The following is a 26,222-nucleotide window of genomic DNA, read 5'->3' as shown; positions in this document are numbered from 1 at the left end:
CCATGGTCGTAATTTTGAACACCTTCTTTTATATCGATCCTTGTCTGTTTTGGTTCTTACTTCTTGGTTTCTGCTGTACTTAATCATAATAAACATGTTTTTTCACCGTGTTCGTGTCTTTCCTTTCTTGTGGTTTGTGTCTTCATTATCGCGTCAGGAACGCGTTTCCAACCACGCTTTGCTATAAGATTTTCAAACGCCTAGGTGTACTCTATCTCTCTTGGAAGTTTATAACCCATTTGCTGCAATATCTTGAACTATAACGTGAATAAGAGTCAGCTTCCCTCAAAAGTCTTTTTACGAAAGCATCCTTGCTAAAGTAATAAACTAGGTAAAAGTTGCTTAATAAAAGCTGGTCATCAGCAACCACCCGAAGAAATAGTTTTTAGAATGATGGTAAAAAATGTGCATCAAACTCATATGCAAATGCATCTTTAGCTGATTATTTAATGTGACAGTTTCCTTAAAGCGACTTTTTTCCCATAGCTTACAAGGTTTGCATTTTGTAATTGTTATGTTAAAGAGGAGGAGACTCCATTATAACAGTACCCTGTTATTAAAAGTGCTGGCATATTTGTGGTACCCTTTTAACTTTTATGGTGGAAAACAACTGTTTGTTTTTTAAGTTAAAAACCTTCACAAGGGAAGTTCGTCATAAACGTGTTAGCACTTTTAGTAATATCAGTTATTAACTTAAAGAAATCAATGCATATAAGAGTGGAGGCACTTTTTATTCCAGAACACCGCTATGAAAATATGATTTTCCTTTCTTTTATTGTTCTGGGTGGAAGTGAGATTTCCTTTTTTAAAGTTAGAAACTGATTTGCGTTAGTATGTAGACAACTTTTGGCAGGGAACCCTTACAAAAGATTTATTTTGGTCAGCAGTAGCCATTGTCCATACATGTGCCGACACCGAAATTATAGCGAGAATTATGAAGCGATTCCAACAGAGTAACCTTATGAGCACTAAAGTCTCGCTGCATCTTTGCTGTCACGGAAAGATTGGTTTATGTCTGTCAAATGCTAGGGTATATTCTCTTGATTGCTACTTCAGCCATCGTTCTTCATAGAATTATATGAGACCAGACACAGAAAAACATTTAAATACTGCTAAAATAAAGCTCTAATGTAGAGAAGTGTTTTAGATTTTAAAAGATGCTAAGCATGGGAAGTAACGTTTTTGAATATTAAACCATGCTTTTGACTAAACAATACACGGTATTGTTTGACTAAATTATGGTGTTCTCAACTTTATCTTAAATAATACATACGTTGTTTGATTTAAGAAAAGCTTGTAACGGTGTTATTAATGAATCAGTTAAGGATATATTCTTAGATTTTCTGTGTCCCATCTGCCCAGAATACACTCAAATCCCGGTTTACGGGGATAATACCGCTTCGTAACAGTTAATCCCCGTAACAATTAATACGGTTAATCTAGGAACAGTCTATGAGCACAGGAAAGGGGGTAATTCCTACTAAAAATAACAGGAAAATACGGTTAACAATTTACCTGTGTTTCCAAGCAGTTTAAACTCGAGAATATCTTCGGTTGGTTTCGTAAATTAAATCACCATCCAGAAAAAGACAAAATATTTTTAAATTCAAACTTAAATAAAACAGTGGATTAGAACACATTTTGGGTGTAACATTTATATATTTCGAATAACATGCAATTAATTTATATACTATTAATTGATTAAAATAACTCTCAAATATTGTGATATCATCTGCTATCCTAAGAACTTTTCTCTTCCTTTTTTCATTTTCCATGTACTGTTTTGATGGTTTATGGTAATCCTTTTTTAATCGTTTTGCAATAAACAAAGTTTATGTTTTGGAGTGAGTTTGTTTAATCGGAAGTTAACTATGTCTGCAAGTCTAGGTTCAGATCTACGTTTCGACGTTTTTTACTACCCCAACAAAAATGAAAAATTGCGTAAGTTATGTCTCAGCATAGAATCTTTACTTCTGACTTAGTTATTATTGCCGATCGGTTCGCGGATTGAGAAATTTCCGCATTCACATATTGCGCATCTTAATTTTCTTGAGAATATTACCCAAAATACAAGAGGAAATTCAGCATTATAATAGAGAAAAATTCCCAATACCAACTTAAAAGTTACCCTCTGCTCTTTTTTTAGAATAGAGTGTAAACAATTGCAAGGATAATGTATGCACGCAGCGATAGAGGAAGAAGAAAGCCTCTGAAACTAAGCCAAGGTCAACGAATGGAAATGAATGTTTTCAATGATGGAGCTTAAAACGTGTCTTGAACGTAAACAAGCAAAGCATTAAATAGGTGCCGATGAAATGAAGTTAAACACATTATTAGTGCATCTTTCTTGTTCGCGTAAGCTTCGATAGTCTCACCGAAGTGCCTCTAAAGTTAAATAATGGGGACATAAAAATCATTTACCTTCCCTCATTCTCATCTGATTTTTCATGTAAGTGTGCTAATTTGGCTCATATAAATTTTATTTACATATGCGTAGTATATAATATATATATATATATATATATATCTTTTTAGTGAAAATTACGTACCACTGTAAATTAACTTGTAAGGATTATGTTAATTTTATTAACAGTTAAATTTTAAGTTAAAGTTCCTTTCTTGTCAAATTCTTAACTTCAACTTACTACTTCCGGCCAGAACGTAGTTTTGGAATCTTGCTGAACATTTAATGAGGAGGAGCGGTATTTAAACCACGAAGTTACTTACTGAGTGAGAGAGAATCAGAGTTTCTGATTTACGCGCGTCTGCCTTTTTGGCCACTCTCTCTCTCAAAGCTGTTATTACGCTCGGCCGTCCGTACTCAGGCCCTTGCTAAGCTTCGTAGTCAAATAAGTTAAGGGGCTAGCTCATTTTGAACCTTGATAGCTTCGGCTATACTTCTTTAGTTAATCTTAGTTTTAGTTTAATTCTTAGTCTTTTAAGTTCAAGTCCAAGTGCGAGCTTTGCTTGTACACTCCCAGGCGGAGTTCTGTTAAATCTTATTGGAATAATAAAGGATTAGTTACCTTTCTATCTTCTTGTTTTTTGTCACCGAACTCAAGCGATTATTCGCTTATCATTTCTTAAGAGTCTTCACTTCCAACATTAACTTAGAATTCCAAAGTGAGGAACTCTACAAACTGCATAGACGCAGTAAATGGGGTTAACCTTGTTAAATGTGGTTTTGCGAGTTTATATCGTTAAGTAGTTCCGTTTAAGAAATAATTTTATGTTCAGTTTAGTCTTAGGTCTTATAAGCCTGCAATGGTTTGTATTGCAGCAATTATAACGCATATTTCTTTAATAACATGTGTAATAAAATCAAACTTAGAAGTAATAAACAGCAGGAACACTGAGACGTAGATGTAGTACTATTGCATTTCGTAGACTGTAGATCCATAATGAAGTACAAGAATTTTGGTTGCGTAGAAACGTAAATATAATGCTGATCCATAATAAATAGGAAACTGGTAGCCGAGGCTGAAAAATCTTCATTTTTATTTCAGTAAACACCACAAACAACCACAGCGTTTGTGTTGCGACCACAAACAACTTGATATGTTTACATTTTCTATAGCTTTGTAATGGGAGCAGCAAGCAGCAGTGCAGCTAGCGTAGAAAGCAAGTGCATTGTGATCAGCATGAAATCTTAATTCAGACTGAGTTAGCTTTGGTTCTGAATGCATTTTGATTGTATAATTAATACTGCTGTAAAATTATTATTATTGGCTGTGTTAGTTCCATTTAAATCATGAGTGTTACATAAGAGTTATATGACATGGATTACCCTCGAAATGACGCAGTGCAAAAAGAGACTACTATTCTTAGGATAGAGAGAGGAAATAAATTTAAGAATTAAGCGTCTCTTGCTAATTAAAATTATAATTTGTCTTTTACATAGTTTTTATCTTACATATTAAATATGGATAATGTATTTCATTTCGTGATGATGATATCAAATCATCTTTAGTACGTTCTAGTTTTATGTTTTTAATTAGCAATTAAAGTGCATTTCAAAAAGGATCTGTTTGATATACGCACAACGTCACATATTTCCTTGGTATGTTATTTCAGCATCTATGGTTTTCTCAGGTATTTTTGTAAACTTTCCTAACACTTGATATTCCATATGGATCTAGGTTTCCCTGTTCGACATATTTTTCATCTTTTCTGCTTCCAATTAACCTAATGACTCTACAAGTGGCGTCCGAACTAAAAGGATTGTGGATGATGATTCTCCTCATTCAGGATTTGGCGACTAGGTCCCCTGAAACCCTAGTCGCCCTATAAAAAGGGGAGCATATAAGGTATTTCTCCCACTTCCCTAGCGTGTCTTCGTGGTGTAACGGTAGCACGCTGGTATTCCAGAGGTCCGTGGTTCGATTCCCGGCGAAGACGGTTGCATATTTTTCATCTCTCTGGCTTCCAAAAAATCCTAATGTCTCTACAAGCCTTCAATTTTAAATTACAATTTCTAGGTTGATAGCTCACACATACATCTCCGAATATTAATTCGCAAATCAAGTCACAAAAGAAGCGGCCCAGAATATCAGTGCCACAACCCTAGGCATAAAATGGCCAGACCAACAAAGTGGTAAATAATAGAGAATAATCAATGGCAAACTGATTGGAATAATGTCCCTCAAGGCCAATTTTGACCACAAGTATAATAATACTAATTCCTTCCTAAATCAGTATCTGGACGCAGTCCGTTTTCGACGTACTTTTACAAAAGGAATCTCTCTCTTAAGAATAACTGCATTAGTGATGAAAGAGGAAATCCTAATCATTTTGTTCCAAATGACAGACCGATTACTTTTCAAGAAGTACCTAGTAGACACCAAGCGGATAAAGTGTAAAATACGTAAAATAATAACTCAATTACAGTTTTACGAAACTGAATTGTGTCACCCATAAACATCATCGAAACAGCTCTTCTCTCTTAAAAACTATGAGACATTCATTAGTGCTTATTAAATCTAATATTTAATATCATAATAGCAACTTTATAAAATGAACAATAAGTCTAATAATTATTGCAGAAATTGCTTTGATGGAGAAAATTTGCACAAGATAAAAATGTACATCAAGTACGGAGCAGTCCCCACTCGTTATCAAATTCCAGTTTCCAAAATGCAATGCCTCATTTCCAGGCTTAGTTTCGAAACTTTATAAACACAATGAGTAGTAAAAATGGTGTCGTGAAGGGTACTACAGAAGTAGTAAAAGGTACTACAACAGAATATTAAAATGTACTATAATAAATTATACCTCTTTGTTGCTCGTACTGTTAAGTGTCTTCTATACTTCTGTCGGTCTATCTACCTATCTGTCTATAAAAAGTTACTTGTGACAGAATTTGTTTTATTGCCATTATTTAATAGGAATAATGAATGCCATACAGTTTTACTGCACCTGGATGAAAAACAAAATGTTTAAAATTACTTGATATTCATTAAAAAACCATAATGTAAAGATAATCCGTACACAAATGTATTTATTATATCTTCCATGGATAAAACATTTTAAGATTCGAGTAAATCCTGATAAATGAAAACAGATTTGACGTTGAAATTCATCTTAGGTTACGTAAAATACCAACCACATAAAGGAATACTTTTCTTATCAATAAAAGCATTTAAATCCTTTTTTTTCGCGTAATTTTCATTCTTCTATAACAGTAAATAATCCGCATTGTTTCATTAAGGCATTGTGTGAATTCGAATTAATCGTGTTTCGGGTGTCAGAGAATATAATTTTTCGCAATTCTTGAAAAACTCCCAAATAATAAAATGATCAAATTAATGTCGTTCAGCATTGAATTTATCTGAGTTGTTTGTTTATCTATCATGTTTTAAAACGATTTGCAACATATTTTAATGTCAGGTGTTAAATTTATATCTTCTCTTAGAAAAGCCGATTAAAAAGGAAGGTGATAATGTAATATCTTTGTTCGAAAGCAAATTAATTTTTATTCAAATATCTCAAAGTACCTTTTATACTTTTCATCTTAAAACAGATTATGTGTCTTTCATTTTGAAACTTAACTAAGTAATAAATTTGATTTATACGTGTTTATTTCAATAATCGTTTTATTTTAATTACATCCATTATTTTTCCCATTTTATGTTATTTGCACTTTTTTTTAATGTTTGTTATTTCTTTTGCAAACGGTATATTTTACTACATTCTATAAAATATCTTATTTATTTTTAATTCATTACATATGCAGGTTACTGTAAAGCGAAGGATTTTTTAAAACATTAATAACAACAGTATTACAAGAAAATCAAAATTTGAAAAGGTTTCAGATTTTAACATTCGCCCAAAAAGGTTTAAGTTTTAACTCTGTCGCTGACCTCGCAGGCTACAAGCCTGCTACTACACTCACTTCTATTAACCCAAATTTTGTTTTTTTAGCTTTATTATTAAGCCTCATTTTCTTCGCATTTAAGCCAATACAATTCAACAACAAAGTCACAAAATTTTTTAAAGCATCATAACAATATACATTTAGAATTCCTGACGCAGCGTTAAGCATCTGCATGGATTTTTCTGTTTTCTTTTTTCAGATTATCATATCATTGTTCAGTTTTTCTTATTAAGTTGGCCATTACAAAACTCTTTTCGTTTTATTATTAACGTTTCGATTCAACCGCCAAAATAACAAAATATTTAACAGCAGTATATCTTTGGAATTTCCGAACTGGAGATAAAAGTGTTTTATATCGTACAATGTTGTCACTTCTCGCTTTGAAATATTTGACTCTGTTTAATCAAAAATTCACTTACGTTTTGCAAAATATAAAGTAGATAATAAAACAAATTTCAAGAGCCGATGTTCGGATGGAGGACTACGTTATTCAAAATTTGATGGCTCAAGGTACCGTTGGTTTTTCACAATGCGAGAAACATGCATATATTCATGCAGATGTTTTACTATTTAATTTCTTTAAATATACTACAGGGCGATAATATTTGGTGGCAACAATATGAAAAGTGATACGTCATTTTTAGTGATTCATCGCAAAATGCCGTTTGGAAAAAAATATCCCATTTGGTACTAATGTCCCTTTTGGATTAATAATAAAGTAAAAATACATTCAGGTTTCGTAATTAACATCACCTGGTTTAAAAAATTCAAAGATTGTGGCCTTTATTTTTTGTTAATATTTGCTTTCCTTCTTTAATATTTGCTTTTGCTTAAATGCTTGTAAAAGTCTGATATCTTTTTTCTTTTTGGGGGCAGAAGAGGGAGGGAAAAATTAATAGGTTCTTTGGAGGTATCTTTCAAAACTTTCTTTGCCGTAAACATTCACACAAATTGGCAAGAGTTTCTACTGCCTAAGACATGAGATCTTTTAATTTGTCTTTCTTTGATCTTTCCTAACACGTGTTTTAGTTTAATTTGTCTTCACAAATAGTTCGAGGAGCGTTGCGCCATTTGATGTGCAAAAATAATTTTATTTTCCAATTTGTTAATAATATACTTTTTTGTTTTAAAAAAATTTTTCACTTATAATACATAGCATTAATTATTACTAATACTAATATTTATTTATTTATTTATTTTTTCTGAAGGACTATTGTTTTCGTTTTGCGATTTTGCGTTGATCATTATAAATACCCGTTTCACTTTTCAAACTGTTGCCACAACAAAATGTTAGAGTCCTACATTATATTTGAAGAAATTAAATAATGAAAAATCTGCATCAATATATTTCTCGCATTGTGATAAAACAACGGTACATAGAGCCATCGAATTTTGAATGACGTAATCCTCCTACGAATATGGTCGTGTGGAAGACCAAATTTAAAATTTGGAATTAGTTTTATTATCGATTTCATATTTTGTAAAACTTTAACGAATTTTTGAGTAACAAACTCAACGATTTATAAGCGAGCAATGGCAGCACTCTACAAGAAAAAAACCTTTTTATTTCCAGCGCGCGAAACTGTGTATCGGAAATTCTAAAGATACGCTCATTTTAAAATTATTTTGCGACATTGCTATTGAAGTGAATTTTATGGTTTAACTGCAAAAAATATGATATTTAATAAATAAAGGTAACACACAAAACGTTAAAAAAACGCACCTTTGGACGTAATTTAAAATCCGAAACCTTTCAGATTTTTTTATATTAAATTTTTTCTTTTGTTTTCTAAAACAGTGATACTTTTTCCTAAGGAAATATGCAGTCCTTTTAATTAATTAATTAAAGCAAATTGTATTGCAAATATTTTCTCTAATTCTTTCCATGTTAGAGGTTATAACTGTAGCTTTGGTTTAGGATAGTATTTTTGTTACTCAAAGCTATAAGTTATTATAACTATTTTTAACTTATAGAGATTATTATTTCTCTCATAACAGTAAACAGGGAAAATGACCTGACCGTCTGTGAGATTCCATGTATTCATAATCCGCGATTTTCACGGGAAATACGATATGTGAGAAGTGTAAAGAGAATATTATCCTGTTTCCTATAGAAAGTCCTTTACGAAATCAGCCTTACCTTAAATACATAAGCCTAGTATGATTTGTCTTTATCTAATAAATCCAATACAATCTGATTAAAATTGGATTTTGTTAAAAGGTTTAAGTAGCGTATATAAACATTAGCTGAAATAGAATATTGGTTGAATATATTTTTAACTTGTAATTCGATCTAGTGTACAGTTGTAGGACTGTTACCAGATGTCTCAATTTCATGTATATAAAGATACTAAGTGGTGTTAGTAAGATATTAAATTATAATATTTCTCATTAGACTATGGAAACTGTAATCCAGCGCATTTAAATTTCAGTCACCTAAGACATGCATTAGCATCATATACGTCCAAAGACGGCGTGTCCTATCGGCGGACAAATCCCTTCAGAGCTTCATTCAGCTTGTCAATTGAGAGGGGTTTCCAGAGGTTTACAAGAGACTGTGACCGGCATGAGTGACGAGAACTATTTCTCGGATCAGGATCATCATTCATCTATCAGAATAACCTTAATCCCTGCGAGATAACCTATTTGGTTATTCACAAGACTGCCGATGCGTCCTAAGTCTTCGCTAATGCGTTAATTTATGCGTCGGTACGTAGGAATAATAATGAACCGTGACGGGCGTGGTGGTCATAAATGAAGGAGGATGCGTCTCACGACGAACGTGACAAAAATTCCTAATTTTAATATCTTAGAGATGCTGAAATTCTCTTTGTTAATGTAGTATATTGTTACAGTAGTTAATGCATGTGTTAATTTAATCGTTGTCCTTGTAATTAACAAACCTAACACGTGTTTTAGTTTAATTGAATAACCCTGGAAATATTTTTATTTCTTTTCGTTGTTTCAAGTGTTCGTAGAACAAGGAGCTTAAAAACCATAACAACTTTTAGTAATAGGTATTTAACCTACATACAGTTGGGCGTTGTGTAGAGATACTTTTTCGTAATAACCGAGTAAAGAAGAAAAAAAAGATTACTTGTAAGTTAAATTTTTAATTCGCAGTTGTTTGTTAAAACAAATCATCAGTGTGTTCTGGTTCATTGTAAAGAATAGAAAAATTAGATCGCGGAAACGAAAATAACGAATATATTCCAGAAAAATTTTAAGATGTTTTACTCTGGTAAGTGACAGATAAACGTGCAATTTAGTAACACTCGTGACTCAACTTTGTGAGTAACGTCTACGAGAAAAGTTTGCCAATGTCTTCTCGACAAGAGGTACAGTATCCCAGATTCTCCTCTTGTTGCAACTGTGACATCGTGTCGTTCCCTGTCCAGTTCTTGCTATTGTTGTTAATAATATCACTTATCTCAATTAGAGAAAACCTACCAAATTCATCGTGGCTAGGAGTCAAGATGGCTCCTGCCGTTGACAACAGTCTTCCTTGGGCACCTTACAAGTGACGTACAGCCAAAGAATTTGATTTGGGAGTTATCACCTTTACATTCTTTGGTACGGCTTTGCTCAGTTCTGCCCCAGGTTTTGAAGCAGGACACCACGGGAAGACGAGTCCGAGAGTCTCCCACCCCTCTTTCCCTGCCACAAACTTCTCGGGAACACTTCCGGTTCGCCACATATTGTTAGCGCTCCAGTGTCGTGTCCAGTTTAAAGACACGATAAGCATAACCTTTTGCTTAAAGTTAGCGCGTTAATGTTACTTACCAGAAATCTTCCACTGTGCTTTATTTGTGTTTCTTGACAACCAAAAGATAAAGAACCATTTAAACACTGTGCTAAATAATTTTTTATTCTGTAATCTGGAAGTACAGGAAAGCAAGACGGCTAATAGCTTAAGAGTCAAAAACCAGATATTTGGAAATTAAATAATACGTGGTAGACGTTAATTTTAACTAAAATGTAAAGTTTTATAAAAATTTATCGTGTATAAAGCAAGTAAAACCATGTTATCAAGCAAATTCCAATTTCGCACACTGGCCATCGAATTTCTGTAGATGTTGCTTTTCTCTCATGTTGGTTAACACAAGATGAATCTTGTTTCATTTGGTCTTTCATTCCGACTCTCAATATGTTCATTTGTCCACTCATAACTTTCAGTCACTCATCTCATTTGAACAGTCAACTAATTTTTCTCCTTAACCTTTTAAATCATTTGAAGTTAACTTCTTTGAACGAGGCTATGGGAAGATAATTTAACAGACAAGCGGTAGAAAATTGTTATAGCGATCCTGTTTCAATTGTGGCGGACGCTATCGGTCACATTAGGTAATCGCAATTAAATTATCTGCAGCGTACTTCTGGATGTATCAATTTATACAACAGAGTCTTGAAAAGGTATAAAAAAAAACCTTTTTGTTAAATCAGAACTTGGGAAACTTGGAGAGAAGAAGCTCGAGAAGCTTGGAATTAGACTAGAATCCTACCAGGCCAGTCTTATTCCTAACATTTTTCACTTTAATCCCGCTGTTCTGTTTTATCAAGATGGCTCCACACTATTCCATGGGGGAGGTAGATTGAAGACATTTGAAGGTATTCAAAACGACATGAAAACTAGTTTATAATAAATATCAAAAGAGGTATTCTTTCAGTCCTTTATGTATTGAACATAACTGTCCCATGATAGCCCAAAGACTTCTATATTACAAACCATTGGCAATTAAGCCAATGTACTTCGTGAAGGTGTAGAAATTGCACAAAATGCGTTCCCGGGTATCAGATTTGCTCGTTTACTAGAAGTTACCTACTCGATGAATAATGGCTTTGAGTTGCTGTTCTTAGCGGTATAATATTAGATCAAACAGAAATTTAATCAATTTTTAGTAATAATACGACACATAAAACTACAGTATCATTTCTAAAGATCTGGCACTAATACATAAAAGAAGTTTCAGAGATATCTTAAGAAAAGTCTCTTTAGATAACATTCTGAAAATACCAATAATGCTTATTCATATTGGCAGACAGCTCTTTTCTAGAAAAGGGATATGCCAACTAATCTGTTTTATCTTAGACAGTATTATGCCTTGTCCAGTGGATCTATTTGTTTTCTGGATACTTCTGCCTATGGTTGTTTTCATTTTTTGATAAGGTTCTTTTTACCATTCGCATGTCTTGTATATAGAATAGCTTTCTTTTCTAGATGTGTTTATCTAACGAATACATTTATATTTGTATTCAGATGTTTAATCTTAACTTAGTAATGTGGAAGAAGATAAAGCTTTAATGAAATTTTGATTTATTGTTGTTTATTATTATTGCTATTATGACTGGTCTCCAGGGCAGTCGTAACTGCTAATAACAAAAAAAATAGGAAGAAATCTAAGTAAGAAGAAATTTTTGGCTAATCCTCAATTCTTATCTCCCCCATGAAACAGTGGGCAATAAATGCTGAATAAATAAAATTAGTTTGGATTTCAAATGTTCTCATGATTTTTGTTGAACAGTGAATATAGTTGATTTCATAGATGAAAACATAGTGTAACAGCTTTACATATTATTAAAACCTTGTAGTTTAAATAATTTAAATAGATGAACATTAATGTATTTGTTAATGGCAATATTTGAAACCAGACTCGAGTGCCACGTGCGACTCTCGCACGAAGAATGTAATATTATTTTTAAATGTTAGAATATGTTTTCTCTTCTTGTTTGTATGTCGCCATTTTTTTGAGTGTTAAATAAAAGTTACTGCTGTGTTCTATCATTGGAGTTGCTTCATTTCGCCAAAGAAGTATTACAGTCTTAATTATTTTGGAGGCACCGACCGAGATCGAATAATCGTGCGTATTTTTATTTCATTAGTTCATCACTGAACATAATATTAGTGATTATTACTTCCTGTTGATATTAAATTGCCTTATTTTATTAGTTCATCACTTCCTGTTGATATTGAATTGTCTTATTTTATTAGTTCATCACTGAACATAATATTAGTGATACCAGGTTATTAATTCCTGTTGATATTGAATTGCCTTATTTTATTAGTTCATCACTGAACTTAATATTAGTGATATCAGGTTATTACTTCCTGTTAACACTGAACTGACTTATTTTATTAGTTTATCACTTGAACGTAAACTTAGTGATACCATTTTAATGCCGTCTCTACTAGAGTTCAAAGGAAAAGAAAAATAGCTGAAGAGAAGATCTTGGAACCGATGAAAGAAGAAAATAAAGCATCCAGAGATATCTTTGAAGAAGTTAAATCACCGGAATTAAACGTGGAAGATTTTCACGAAAATGTGAAAAACGATACAGAAATTAATATTGAGAATCATTTTGCATTGCAGCGTTATCATCATCTTTCGGCTTTTGATTTAATATCAAAGCCGCTACTAATAAACGAAGAAAACAATTGTCGAAAGCAAATGACAATTGAATATTATCCGAAAGGCACAGATGAACTGAGGAAAGACTTTGCTGTGAATTATAGCCGAGGAACTGGTCCACCATGGAAGAGATCTAGGCGCCGTCAAGAAAAAAAAGGAAGACTAGATCATTCTCCATTTTTTTCTATTTAAATGTGGTGTAAAAGTATTTGTTGAAAACTTAAAATTTTGGTCTAAAGTTTAGAACTTATGGAAGAAATTACTTCTTCTTAAAATAATTCAGAATGCCGACCTTATAAACCTTCGAATTTTACAGAACTTTTCCCTTCGGCAAAAGTCTCTCCGTTGGGGGAGAGGTTGTAACAGCTTTACATATTATTAAAACCTTGTAGTTTAAATAATTTAAATAGATGAACATTAAGGTATTTGTTAATGGCAATATTTGAAACCAGACTCCAGTGCCATGTGCGACTCTCGCACGAAGAATGTAATATTATTTTTAAATGTTAGAATATGTTTTCTCTTCTTGTTTGTATGTCGCCATTTTTTTGAGTGTTAAATAAAAGTTACTGCTGTGTTTCATCATTGGAGTTGCTTCATTTCGCCAAAGAAGTATTACAATAGATAGTTCCTTGGAAGAAGCACGTTGCCAACACCAAGACAAAATTATATATATATATATATATATTGTTTTCTATTCGGACTATTGTTTTCGTTTTGCGATTTTGCATCGAATCACTCTGAATGTCCGCTTCACTTTACGAACTGTTGCCACTAAATATTATCGCCCTTAATTATATTTGAAGAAATTAAATAATAAAGAATCTTCGTAAATTTATGTATGTTTCTCGCCTTGTTATTAAACAACGGTACATAGAGCCATCAAATTTTGAATGGCGTAATCCTACTGCGAATATGGGCATCTGGAAGCCCATTGGAATTTGTTTTATGATCGATTTCATATTTTGTGAAACTTTAACTAATTTCTGATTAACAAAGTCAATGATTTCAAAGCGAGGAAGGGCAACGTTAGCGTTGTATAGAAAAAAACATTTTTATCGCATGCATGTGAGACTGTGTATCGGAAATTCTAAAGATATGCTCAATTAAAATTTATTTTGTGATATTGCTCTTGAACTGAATTTTATGGTTTAAGTGCGAAGAACGTGATATTTAATAAATAAAAGTTACACACAAAATATTATTTCAGATTTCTAAAAATGTTTTTACTTTTTACCCAGAGCCTCACAATTAGCCACACGGAATCTACACTGTACTATACCGCCAAAAGGCAGTTGGTTTAACAGATACTAGCATGTTGTACACCTGGTGGAAAGCTTTATTAGTTGTCAGTTCCAGTAAAGGCGATAGATCAGCAGATTTACAATTATTTATGCAAATACTTTTTTAGCAACGTGTCCAAAACAACAATGTAAGTATATTCTCACGACAGCTGAGTAAATAAAATTACGGATATCAACAATACAGCAAAAGAAAAATACAGCAATGTAGAAAAAAAATCACTGCTTCTATGTACACTCACAGCTTCAAAGACAAGTATTCATATTATAATTATGTATGCAATTGTTTGAATTCATTTTAAGGTAGTGCAATTAGGAAATTTTTTTAAAAGTCACATTTTATTAACGGTATACCTTTATATTTTAATGAATAATTTTTATAAAGGCTGATGCCATTTCATGCTACAGTTGTTTCGAAAGAAAACCTTAATGCTTTATGCATTTTACACTACATACATAATAAAGTTATTGCGTGTTTATAAGAAAACAGAATAAAAAGTTCACGTTTAATATGATTTGGATATACAGTATTCCAGCAAGAGCTTTGCTTCAGATATATGACACCAGGAAAAATAATGTATAACTATGTAATGCATGTAACATAATAAAAATTGAATTAGAAAAGCAAACATACAGGACTAATTTGCATGTTAGTTTTTATAATAATTTAGGTGCAAGGTATTATGTTAATTAATTTTAACATAATTTTTATGTTAATTAATCCATCATCTTAGTATCCTATTTGTAATACTTTAAGGCTCGTTTACACAAAGAGAAATATTCCTAAACAAGAACCTCTCGAAGTCTGCTTCACCTGTGTTACGAAATGTACAGGCGCGGTAAGATGGCTTCCCTTCAAAGCAGTTTTAGAGTTGCCACAAAATGGCAAAGGAAGGCAAAGTTGCCACGTTTGGCGAGAAATCGCCCATTTGGCGACAAAATCGGCGATATTCCATGAACGGATGGAGAACCTGCTGGAAGGAATTCTTACCGGTTTAGCTCAAAATGTTCTCGAATACAAGCCGAAAGCTATATAAACCCTGTTGGTCCGCAGTGGGTGTGCCTCGTCGAGAGAGCGAGAGATTGTGCCTCGTCGAGAGTGCGAGTTAGTTAGTATCCAGTGTGTGTCTCGTCTAGTGAGTCAGTCCCTGCGGAGTCGATCGAGTTGACAGCCGGGCAGCAAGTGCTGAGTGGGTCGTCGAGTGCACCGAATGAGTCTGTTTGTGTATCGCGGTTAGTGCATCGTCGAGAGAGCGTATTTAGCTCCGGAAACGACGGAACCGAAGAGTCGGGAGCTGAGCTCGTCTGTCGTCGAGTGCATCGCGAGTTGTAGCGTGGAGAGTACGTGGAGCTCCGAGAACGACCAAGCGGAGTTGGGAGCTGTAGTATGGTGCTTTGCAGGAAGCTGTCTCCACCGTTATTGCCTGACAGTGTGAAGGCTGTGTCGCTGATTGTTCCAGCGTGTTTATAGCAGATCTTCGACGACTGTAAAAAGTGTTGTTGGAACTGTCCTGATTAATATTGGCTAAATAAAGTGTGTTTCGATACTTCATCAAGTGTCGTCGTTATTCACTTCAAATCTACGAACCCCGTACGAACGTGAAGAAAGAAAATAACGTAACGACTGGTGTCAGAGGAAAAGAAAAACGCAACAATACCTGCATCAGTACGTCTATTCAGGGAATCGTGTGAAGCTCTTGCGCCAGGAGTCGTGCTCTCTGTTCAAGACGTGATACAGTATTGCCGGAGACTTATTCGGCAACAGCCAACGAAACTGCTGTGTCCGAAAGATTTTCATACAGAGAAAAATAGTTGCGGCTACAGAGAAAAATAGTTCCAATGAAAACTTACCGGTCTCATCTCGATCTTGGGAAGAGGGGCCTATTCAACTATCATTTGCATATTCGAACTCACTAGCTTTCCATCGTGCTAAACTTGCTGGTCAGGATTTTAACTAGGAATCTAGTTTTTGAGTCTTTCTCGGCAAAATTTAGGCCTCTTCATTACAGATCTTAAAGAACGCCATAAACCAGCCCAAGGAGATATTTTATGTAAAAAATTAAAACTTAATGGTGATAAGGTTTTGTGCTTTTAGCTGATAAGGTATTTCTCCCACCTTCTTAACATGCCTTCGTGGTGTAGTGGTCAGCACATTCGGCACGTATTTCAGAGGTCAGTGTTTTGAGTCCCGGCTGGGGCATTGCTCATTTTTCATCTCTTCTGCTTTGAAATAACCTAATGACTCTGCAAACTGTATAAATTAAAGCAATCTCTCGGCATTTAAGCTATGTTTATGTTAAAATTCTGGTAGTTTACAACACTTAACTTTTTATAGTATTTCCAAACCATTCAAATTACAGTTTCAGAAACTAATTAATATTTTGTTTTCTAGTTATTTCGTAAAGTACATCATTTAAGCAGAATTTCCAAGCTCTTCAAAATGCAGACTTTTTTAGCATATAGAGCGTAAATTTTTTAGATAGTTTACCACTTTCTTGTGATGAAATAAGGAAATATTGAATAAATTAAAATAGAAATTCTGGTTAGCGTTTTATTCCTTTGAGAATATGTTTTCTGTTTATGTCAATATATATTAGTTTAAGCTCCAAGCAAAGAAGAGTTCCTGTCCTCTTCCTCGTTTACAAACAGAGGCAATATAATTCATTTATCACAACTATCTTTTTTTAGGAAAATAATATGAAATCATATGCTTCTGCTAGAAATATTCATTAAATAATGCATTCAAATTTAAAATTAATGCTAATTTAATTGCAGATGTTGCGTATGTTTCCTACATCTGCTGGTATCATAAACAAATGCTAAATTAACTGCAAGTACTGAATTATAATGATTTGAATTAGAACTTCCATAATTAAATTATTATCAACAAAAAGAAAAGAAAACCTCTAACTGTTCAATGAAATGTTCATTTGCAGATTCTGGGAAATAATTCCAGAAAGTACATGAAATGATCTTTAGTTTGCTGCAAAGTAAATCTAGAAGAGCCCTTAATAATTTATGCATTTGATTCTAAAGGCGTAATACGTGAACCGTTCATAAATAGGAATTTCATCTTAACTGAATAAATAATAATTACGAGAAAGAATAAGAACCATAGTTAATTAGTAGTTGAGCAATTCGTTAGTTATTTAGTAATTGCAGCATTCTGCTATTTCTAAATTAGATTAAGAGATGAGCGATCTTAAGAAATGTAGTAATATAGTATTTATTTACTTAGCACATTCTTTTTAGTTCCTAAGAAATATGCAATGTTCAGCTTTGAGCGACTTTATTTTGATTTAGACGCGAGAACAACAACAAAAACGCGTTTCCATAACACGTATTAAAGTCATGAGTCTAATGTGAATAAACTAATATGGAGAGATCTGGTTTGGTTTAGTTTGGTTTGTTTGATTATGGCAAAGCATTCGAGAGCTAGTTGCTAGTTATGAATTTCTGAGAATTTTAGAGCCTATTTATTACTCTTTTTCTAGTTGGCTAGAGGAAGTCCAAGTTTCTTTAAGATTGATTAAATTTTTAATTTAGTGTTGTTTGAGCCAATAGTGACTTTGAGGCATTTCTTGGTGAGTGTAAACCGAGTTTTCTTAAGCCATTGCAAGGAAGAAGAGGAGCGGATTTTTGCGAGGTTTCTGTGAGATTTGGTCGAGTTTTGATCGAACCTCCTTGAGCATTACCCGCGACCTCTTGAAGGCGACCGCGGTTACGGTTAATATTGGTGATCTCCGAGGCACTGGCTGCGGGGACCGGTCCGAGCTCGTCGCGGGCTCCTTGCGGTAGTAGAAAAAAAATCTGTTTTAAGTGTTGGTGACTATACGATTGGCTTACTTAATTTATTATGATTTGATGAGTAGATTTCTTAATTGTGAGATGTATCTTTCCCTGGTGTTTTGAAGAGATATGTGTGGTATCTTAAATGTTAAGTGTTTTATGGCTGTCTCTAGATTTGTATTGAAATTTATGTGTTTTCAACAGATTGATGATTTTGTTGTGGAAATGCCTTTTCGCATTTTGGTTTTGATAAATAATATTAGTTTTTACCAAACCACCAGGGAGGATATTTTCTTTGATTTCTCTTTGATCTTAAAAGGTGTTAAGATCTTGAGTCTGAGAGAACTAAGACTGAGTTTGAGTATGTTTGTTCTTGTCGCGGCACCAAGTAGAATTTTGAGTAGTCAGTAGTTAGAATAAATGTATAAGGTAATTTTTTTCCTTTTCCTACGTAACATTTCTTACATCTGTATACAGTAAATATCTTTCGCATAAACTTGTTCATTTCAAAAACTTCTAGTCATTAACATCATTTGTAATGTTTTATTGCTTTTGATCAAGCACACCAATCTTGAATTTTGCTTAATTTTTATGTAAAAACTTTATTCATGTAATCGTGAGAGTTATGCTAATAAATACTAGTTCCTAAATTTTGCAATAATTTCTCAGTTTTATCTGAAAGCATTTTATGTCAGATTTTACATTTCCTTTTATATAGGGCGTATTTATTTGATTAAAAAATAAAAAATCTAGCATATTTTAAATATTTACATCTAAAGAACAAATAAAAATCTAGTAGCTTTAAATTTTTTGTACATAAAGAAGAAAAAATCTCTCCGAGTTTGGAACTCTATAGAGCAGTCGCAAAATTTACTTTCTTTGTATTGCTTAACAAAAAAAAAAAAAAAAAAAAAAAAAAAAAAAAACCTTTTTAACTTTAATGAGGTTCTTGCAGAAAAAATAAAAGTTGTCTTCGTTTTGTTTTTCATCATTAGCTAAATGTCTTTTAAAAAGGAATTTATAAACCGTACGCCTAGAAATGTTTGGTTTCCGGAAGATTTGGCTTATCAGATAAATATATATATCTTTCCGTTTTCTTCTCTCATCGCCACTGAAAAGGAAGTAAAAGTTCGTTTTTTATGACACTTAATCACTCTATTTTGTTGAACACAGTTACTTTTCATGTTGCTATCAGTAAAATTAAATAGGAGCGTAAAATAAGTGACATTAGAAACGCCTTTTATTGACAGCTAGCTATTGAGCCTCATCTCCGAATGATTTTAGCTATTATGTTTGTACAGAATGCAAGATTTCATCATATCTCTGCGAAGTATAAATTATATCCGTGAAGTATATGTTAAATAGGTGTAAATCTCTTTTCATCACTGAAAAAAGTTATGAAAATGTGTTTTTGTGGCACACGCAATTACGTGTGGCATATAAACGTATGTTACATTCTCCTAAGGTCAAAGTCTGGTGCAGCTTAATGTGTAATAAGAAGCTTTAATTTTTTATTGAATCTGATATCAATTTCAATATTATATATATATATATATATATGATGTACCAGCTTTTGTCGTAGGTTAAATTATCAGACGATAAGTTTTAAAAAACAGGATCCATTTATCATATTTCAGGAGAAAATAGCAGTTACAAAATCAGATATCCGGAGTAAATAAAAAAGAATTACTAATAACTTTTTGTATGAAGTTTGCTGCATCGTGACATTAAAGAAAAAGCCCCGATATTCTTTTGCGAGTCCTTTTATAGCGTCTGGAAAGGCGGAGCTTACAAGAAATGACGTCAACCTCGTCAGCCAATCCAGTTCGCTTTAAATATCTCCAGAACATTCTAAAACTGTACGTGTAGAAAAGGCGGGGAAAAACAACTTGACTGCGGGGCTGTGGGTTTAATTCCACGTACTTTCAAATAAGAGACCGTCGCCATTAAAAATGAAAAGAACATACAGTTAGAATTTTAAGTGTATTCTTGACTATGGAATTTTATTATTACATATATATATATATATATATATAAAATAGTTACAAAACATTTTGTTGCTCGAAATCGAACAAATGGAAATGAAAGTTGCAGATCTTTGAACTAACCGAGGCACCACATCACTTTGCGAAATCATGTGCAAGTCAGTTGAGTCGTCAGTTCCCAAAATGTCTGTCTGGAAGGCGTGGACTTATCTCATAATCTATGAGTCCTGATCTTACTACAGGACTACCAGTAGATTTCATCTGAGGTCTTTGTAAACAAAGGCGGGTTTTTAATGAAAGAATTTTGAATTTTAGTAACTCAGAAAGGGAGAATCACACAAGCAATTGCAAGCAGTAATGCCAAACTTTTCTTGCCAGAGGTATGGGTCGAAAGTGAATACTGTATGACATCTGAATTCTATAAATGGAGATCGTATAGAAACTTATTGACTTTTATCTTTTTGAATAACTATAAATGCCCTTCCAATCAATTTCACACAATAACAGATACTTCACAAATTCACAAAGACTTCTTGAAACCCCTCTATTTATGCTTACAAATTTTATATTTTAAGAATTACTGGAGAAGGGGAAACCTTGCTATGTTGTGAAAGTGTTATAAAACAATTATCTTGTTTTGGGAGACGCTAAGTTTTATAGTTTTAATTAGTTAGGAAAGGAATTAGTCTTAAAAAAGTTTTAGCTAAGTTCCTTGATTAAATTAGTGAAAAATTGGCTTCATGGTTGCTTAATGAGTTTCTTTTCAACTAGAGGTTTATCTATACTTAACCTGCATGCATGGAGTGTTTTGTTATACACTTTTTGTAACTAAAATTAAAGATTTCTTAAGCATAATTTTTAGGAGATTTTATGAGTTCGTCATCCACAACCACAACATATTCTGTGGCACTCGTGTAGTAGTTTACGCAGAACTTAATTAAAAAGTAAATTTTTATAATCATATAAATAGTTTTACTAACATAGCGTGGCATCATAGTTTGTGACTTTTGCGTTACTACGATTTTTATGCGAAAGCTTCGCAAATGAAAATTAAATTATATCATAACTGACTCTTGCAAAATCCATAATCCGTCTTCTTGCATTATCATTCTTGCTGGGAACAGAACAAGGTGGGTGTAGCTTCACTGAGATCGCAGAGGCCCACAATAGGCGGTCGTGCCAGTGGAGAAGACGAATTATTATGATTCAGATTTTCACTGGATGCTTTCCAGATGTCAAAAATTGTTATGAATAGCTAATCTTTGGTACTTCTGCTCAAGAGTTATATTTTAGTTCCAGCTATATCAAATATATTACGAAATTTCCCCCAGCCAACCAGTGTCTGAATGCGAAGTTTGTCTATACCTATTCAAATCTGTCAATCCTCGCAGGCAAATGAATCCTTTGAAGATAAATAAATACCATTCATCCCAAACGGATGAATCCTTTAAAGATAAATTTCAATTCCATTTGATTTAAATTTAGTAGCTACCCTGAATAAATTTCCTTTTCATGAAAGATAGGAGGTATTGTCTTCTCCACATTGTCTTCAGGTCAGTAGCCATATCATAACTTCGCGCCTTCCGACATTTCGATGACAGCTCCGCAGATCGCACTTAATGTTCCTCCAAAATAAAGCAACCCTCTCCTGTTACGCGAATAAATTTTGAATGGAGTTTCTGTCGCATGGTTCGCAGATGATATGCTTTGCCTTTCTCACCATCCTCCCCACGTAATTGAAGACGCCTTCTTCTTTAACAACTCGTAATAACACCCGGGGTGAAGCGGAAAAGCTCGGCTCTTAACCCCTGGGGAGGTGCTGGGGGAGGTGCAGGACGGTGGTTTCAGCTATCACCATCCACCATACAAGCCTTTTACGTATTCCCATTTAATTGAGATACCATCTGTGCACCATCCTGCGACCCGTAATAATTCACAATCACTTTTCATTAAACAGTTATGGTGTTGCTGCCGACTGCGCATGGCCACAGTTGTATCGAGAGTGGATTATGTCAATGCTTCTAGCTCTAATGAAGAACTTATGCGTAAAGGGAAACTTTTCAGAGTTTAGGTTTGAAGAAGATTTTTATATATTTATTTATTTAACTGAGAAGAAAAACGTAAATAATTTTCATAACTACCAAACATTTTATATTACTTTAATAAAAAAGCGAAATTAAGGGGACTCGTACACTTTAAAACCCATAATATGTTCGAATAGGTGACTGTTGCAAGAATTGAGATAACTTATTTATTTTAAAAGCAATTACTACCAACCTTTTACAGCTGACTACATAATATAGCTGCTTTCTGAAATAGTAATCAGAAAGTTTGTGTTGCCACAAATATTTTTATAATTTAATCCGCTTTGTGACAACATTTTTCGTCATGTTTCCAACTTGCGCAGACAGTTTAAAACATTCTGTTACATAATTTAATTCAATATTTAATATATAGCTTTTATAACATTTGGAAACTACTGTGAACCTAAAATTCTAAAAATTTCATGTTAAATTTTTATTTTATTTTGAGTTGAGTTTATAAAATGTATTTTATTAAAAAAAATTTGTAATGTTTTCGTCCATAAAATTTTTCAATATTAAAATATTCACCAGATTGTTGGTTCCGTTAGAAAATAGTGTCCATATAAAGAATTCCATCTAATTTCAAGTATGTATCATTAGCCATTTTAAAAATATCGTGCGCGCAAGGTGGAAACGTGGCGAAATATTTTGTCACAAAGAGGATTAAATTACAAAAATATTTGTGGCAACACAAACTTTCTGGTTACTAGTTTCCAAAGCAGATATATTATGTAGTCAGCTGTAAAAAGTTGGAGGTAATTGATTTTAAAATAAATAAAATATCCCAATTCTTGCAACAGTCACATATTCGAAGATCATGAGGGGTTTAAGGTGTATGAGTCCCCTTAAAGAATCAAAAGTGGAATTTTAAAGAAGGATTTCGTGGCATTAAAAACAGTTCACGTTCTTTTTTCCCCGAATGCATATCTTTACTTAAAAGTTTTAGCTCTTTATTTGTTTTTTAGTAATAGAGTCAAGAAATTCCCTATACTGAAATCAACAACAGAAAGATAATTTAAGAGGATCTTTCAAATAAGTAGCATTATAACGAATAATTTTAAGATGCTCTCGCTATATATTAATGTAGTATATAATTAAAGAAAAGAGAACAAACGATAAAAGACCTATGTGGTCAAAAACTTTGCGCATTGAGCTGCAAATTTAGGAAAAAAGTTAAAAGAAAATTCCTAGTTCGTATGCTAAAAAGTTGCTTAGATACTCTGGTTCCGTGAAAATATTAACATAAGTAAAATAAAGTGCATAATCTTTATTACACATTTCATTGCACTTTATTTATGATAATATTTTCACGGAACCACAGTATCTAAGAAACTTTCTAGCATACGAATTAGGAATTTTCTTTTAATGTAGTATATGATATTTTATTACATTAATATTATAATATAGTAATTATTTTGTATTAATTAGCAATTAAATGTTAGTAATATTATTAGTAATTATAAATTTATTAATTATTATATAAACGTTATTTTTTAAATAAATATATTATTGTTATAACTATGTTAATATTATATCAATTTATTATTATATTTTAATATTCTTCTGTATATTAATTAATATTAAATATTATTTGACACTGGCTTTCATATTATCTGTAATACTGTAACTTTCTTTCTTAAGTCTTCTATGTAAAATATGCAAGGATATGAAATACGAAAAATATGCAAGTTTCATTGTAGAGTCATTAAGTTATTTTACTGCTGGAGAAGTTAAAAAATGAGCAATAACCTCGTCGGGACTCGAACCTGGACCTCTCGAATACGCGTCGAGTGTGCTACCGTTGCACCACGAAGGCATGCAGATATGATGGAGGAAATACCTTATATACGCCCCCTTTTAAAGGGCGACTGAGGCTTACGAGATCCAATCGCCAAACCCTGGTGCTGAAGAATCATCATCCACCATTTTAGTTCGGGCGCCACTGTTGAGTCATTAGGTTATTTTGAGGATTATTTATTAATAGAGACATGAAAAATGAGCAACGCCCTGGTCGAAACTCTATCCTGGACCCTCGAATACGCCCTGAGTGTGCTACCATTACACTACGAAGGCATGCAGAAAAGAGGGAGGAAATATCTTATATCATAACTGATTTCTTTTTTATTTCTCAACTTCCCTTTGGTCCTTTTTGACCATACTTTGAAATCTGAAGAGGCCATTTAATTCACACTTATCAAACATCGCTGATCTGAATTGTTACCATTAAAGTCATTGTTTAAAATTAAAATTAAATTCCAGATTTACTCCTTGTAGTTTTCGTTCTTGTTAAATCTCCGTATAATTCATTTAAATAAATAAATAAATCATATTAAAGTCGCTTGAAACTGCGTTCAAACTCATTTCTATTTATTTGGCAGTCTTTGAAGTTCAGGCCCTCAAGACGCATTCAAATGTTCTATGTTTATATTCACTGAGCCATGCAAAGAGTTTGACTTCACCACAGCTAAATGTTAATGGCGCTAGTTCTAATTTATATGCAGCGCAGTCAAAGAACTTCCCCCCTCATATGCCCCCATTTCCAGATTGGCTGAATTTGAAGTCTACTTCTCATATGCTGAAACGAATTTTCTCACTTCATTGGTTTCGTATTTAGAAGCGTGTGCAAAACATTGTTCTGAATGCATGAATCAGTTTCCTTAACCATGTATACAGAATAAAATGGACTACTAATACATTAAATAAAAAATCAAACAGAATTACTTATTCTTCTCAGACAGCAATTGCTTTGCTCTCTGAATATAAATAAAACTATTATTGTAATGAAATATATACAGAAAACTGTTAAAAAAAGAAGAAAATTAAAAAAATCTGAAAGCCTCCAGATTTTACATTAGGCCCAAAGGAGTACTTTTTTAAAGTTTTGTGTATTACCGTTATTTATTAAACATCATGTTCTTCGCACTTAAACCGTAAAGTTCAATTCAACAGTAATAGCATAAAATAATTTTTAAATGAGCATATCGTTAGAATTTCCGATACACAGTCTCGCGCGCTGGAGGAAAAAAAATTTTTTTTTTTTCTTCTTCTGTACAGTGTTGTCATTGATCGTTTTGAAATCCTTGAGTTTGTTAATCAAAAATTCGTTAAAGTGTTACAAAATATGAAATCTATAATAAAACAAATTCCAAATTAAGGATTCCAGATGCCCATATTCGGTGGAAGATTACGTTATTCAAAATTTGATATCTCTAATTACGGTTGTTTTATTACAATGCGAGAAACATTGATACATTTATGCATATCCTCCATTATTTAATTTCTTTAAATGTAGTACAGGGCTCTAATATTTGGTGGCAACAATTTAAAAAGTGATTAGCCTTTTCTAATGAATCAACGCAAAATACCAAAACGAAATTAGTAGTCTTTCTGGGCAAATTGCCCCATTGGACTAAATCTGAATCTAAGTAATAGTCTGAATAAAGTCAGATTTTTCTCCCTTTCTTTCTTATTTTACGTTAACATTACAACAGAAGAAATATTTCTGAAATCTGGTAAATATGTGCTTCATGAAATATGAATTAATAAAGGAAAAGAAGGTGTGTCATAGGAAACCTTCTATAAAATTATCTTTTATAAGTACCAAAAGTACGTAAATTGCAATAATGAATTACCCATGTATCATTTACACAATCTATGAGTTCGACTGAATATAATTTGACAAAATGTCTTCTAGAATCAGACTAGAAATTAAAGAAACTAATGCTTTAGATTAATATGTTGTTTAGTGCAAGGATTCTTAACCGGTCTCCCTTTTCTCCAAACAAGAGACCATTATATATCGTAAAGGGGAATTGCTCGACTTCTGATTTGTATACTCATACCATTCCCCCCTCGGGGGTCGACGCAGAGCACTCTACGAAGCTACTTTCTAGGATTTGTACCTAGGTAGTCTCGGCCACGGGGGTATACAAATTATGAACCTAGTGGTTTTGGAGGCTCCGAAAAGGTCACTTGTTGGCCGGCTCGGAGTCTGGCAAGTCCTGGAGCAGATAATTCTAGTAACCCGGGGTTAAAGCTGCTTGAAGAGTTACATACAGCTTTGTCAGGGGTGGCGTCCCGGGGACGCTGGGTAATGCCCCTCTGCGACGGGCAGCCCAAGTGACTGGTAGGTGGCAAATCATAGTCAACAACCGGTGTCGCAAACGTGATGCGCTGTTCTCTCCAAGGTGCGAGGGCAGGGGTTGAACCCCTGTGCCTGGTTCTGAGAGGGGTGAGGGGATATTAGTGGCATTAACTTGGCGGAAAGAGGAATGCCCAAATTT

The 26,222-nt window shown here is 33.3% G+C and overlaps 1 protein-coding gene across 4 annotated transcripts in view; it reads left to right on the top strand.

Annotated features, from left to right (window-relative positions):
* LOC118183954 (heparan sulfate glucosamine 3-O-sulfotransferase 1-like) overlaps positions 1-26,222 on the top strand; it is a 522,588-nt gene that overhangs the window by 316,604 nt on the left and 179,762 nt on the right. Inside the window, exon 1 of one of the 4 annotated variants that reach the window (XM_035353572.2) lies at positions 2,316-2,449. The exons of the other annotated variants lie outside the window; for them this stretch is intronic. The gene's annotated coding sequence lies outside the window, so the exon portion shown is untranslated. Of the gene's footprint in view, positions 1-2,315; positions 2,450-26,222 lie in introns of those variants that run through there. 4 annotated transcript variants of the gene reach the window in all.

The sequence above is a fragment of the Stegodyphus dumicola genome, chromosome 9, assembly GCF_044657685.1.
Source record: "Stegodyphus dumicola isolate Sdum_Otavi_A_Nest chromosome 9, ASM4465768v1".
In the NCBI taxonomy this organism is placed as follows: domain Eukaryota; kingdom Metazoa; phylum Arthropoda; class Arachnida; order Araneae; family Eresidae; genus Stegodyphus; species Stegodyphus dumicola.
This window is presented reverse-complemented; position numbering and strand designations above follow the sequence as displayed.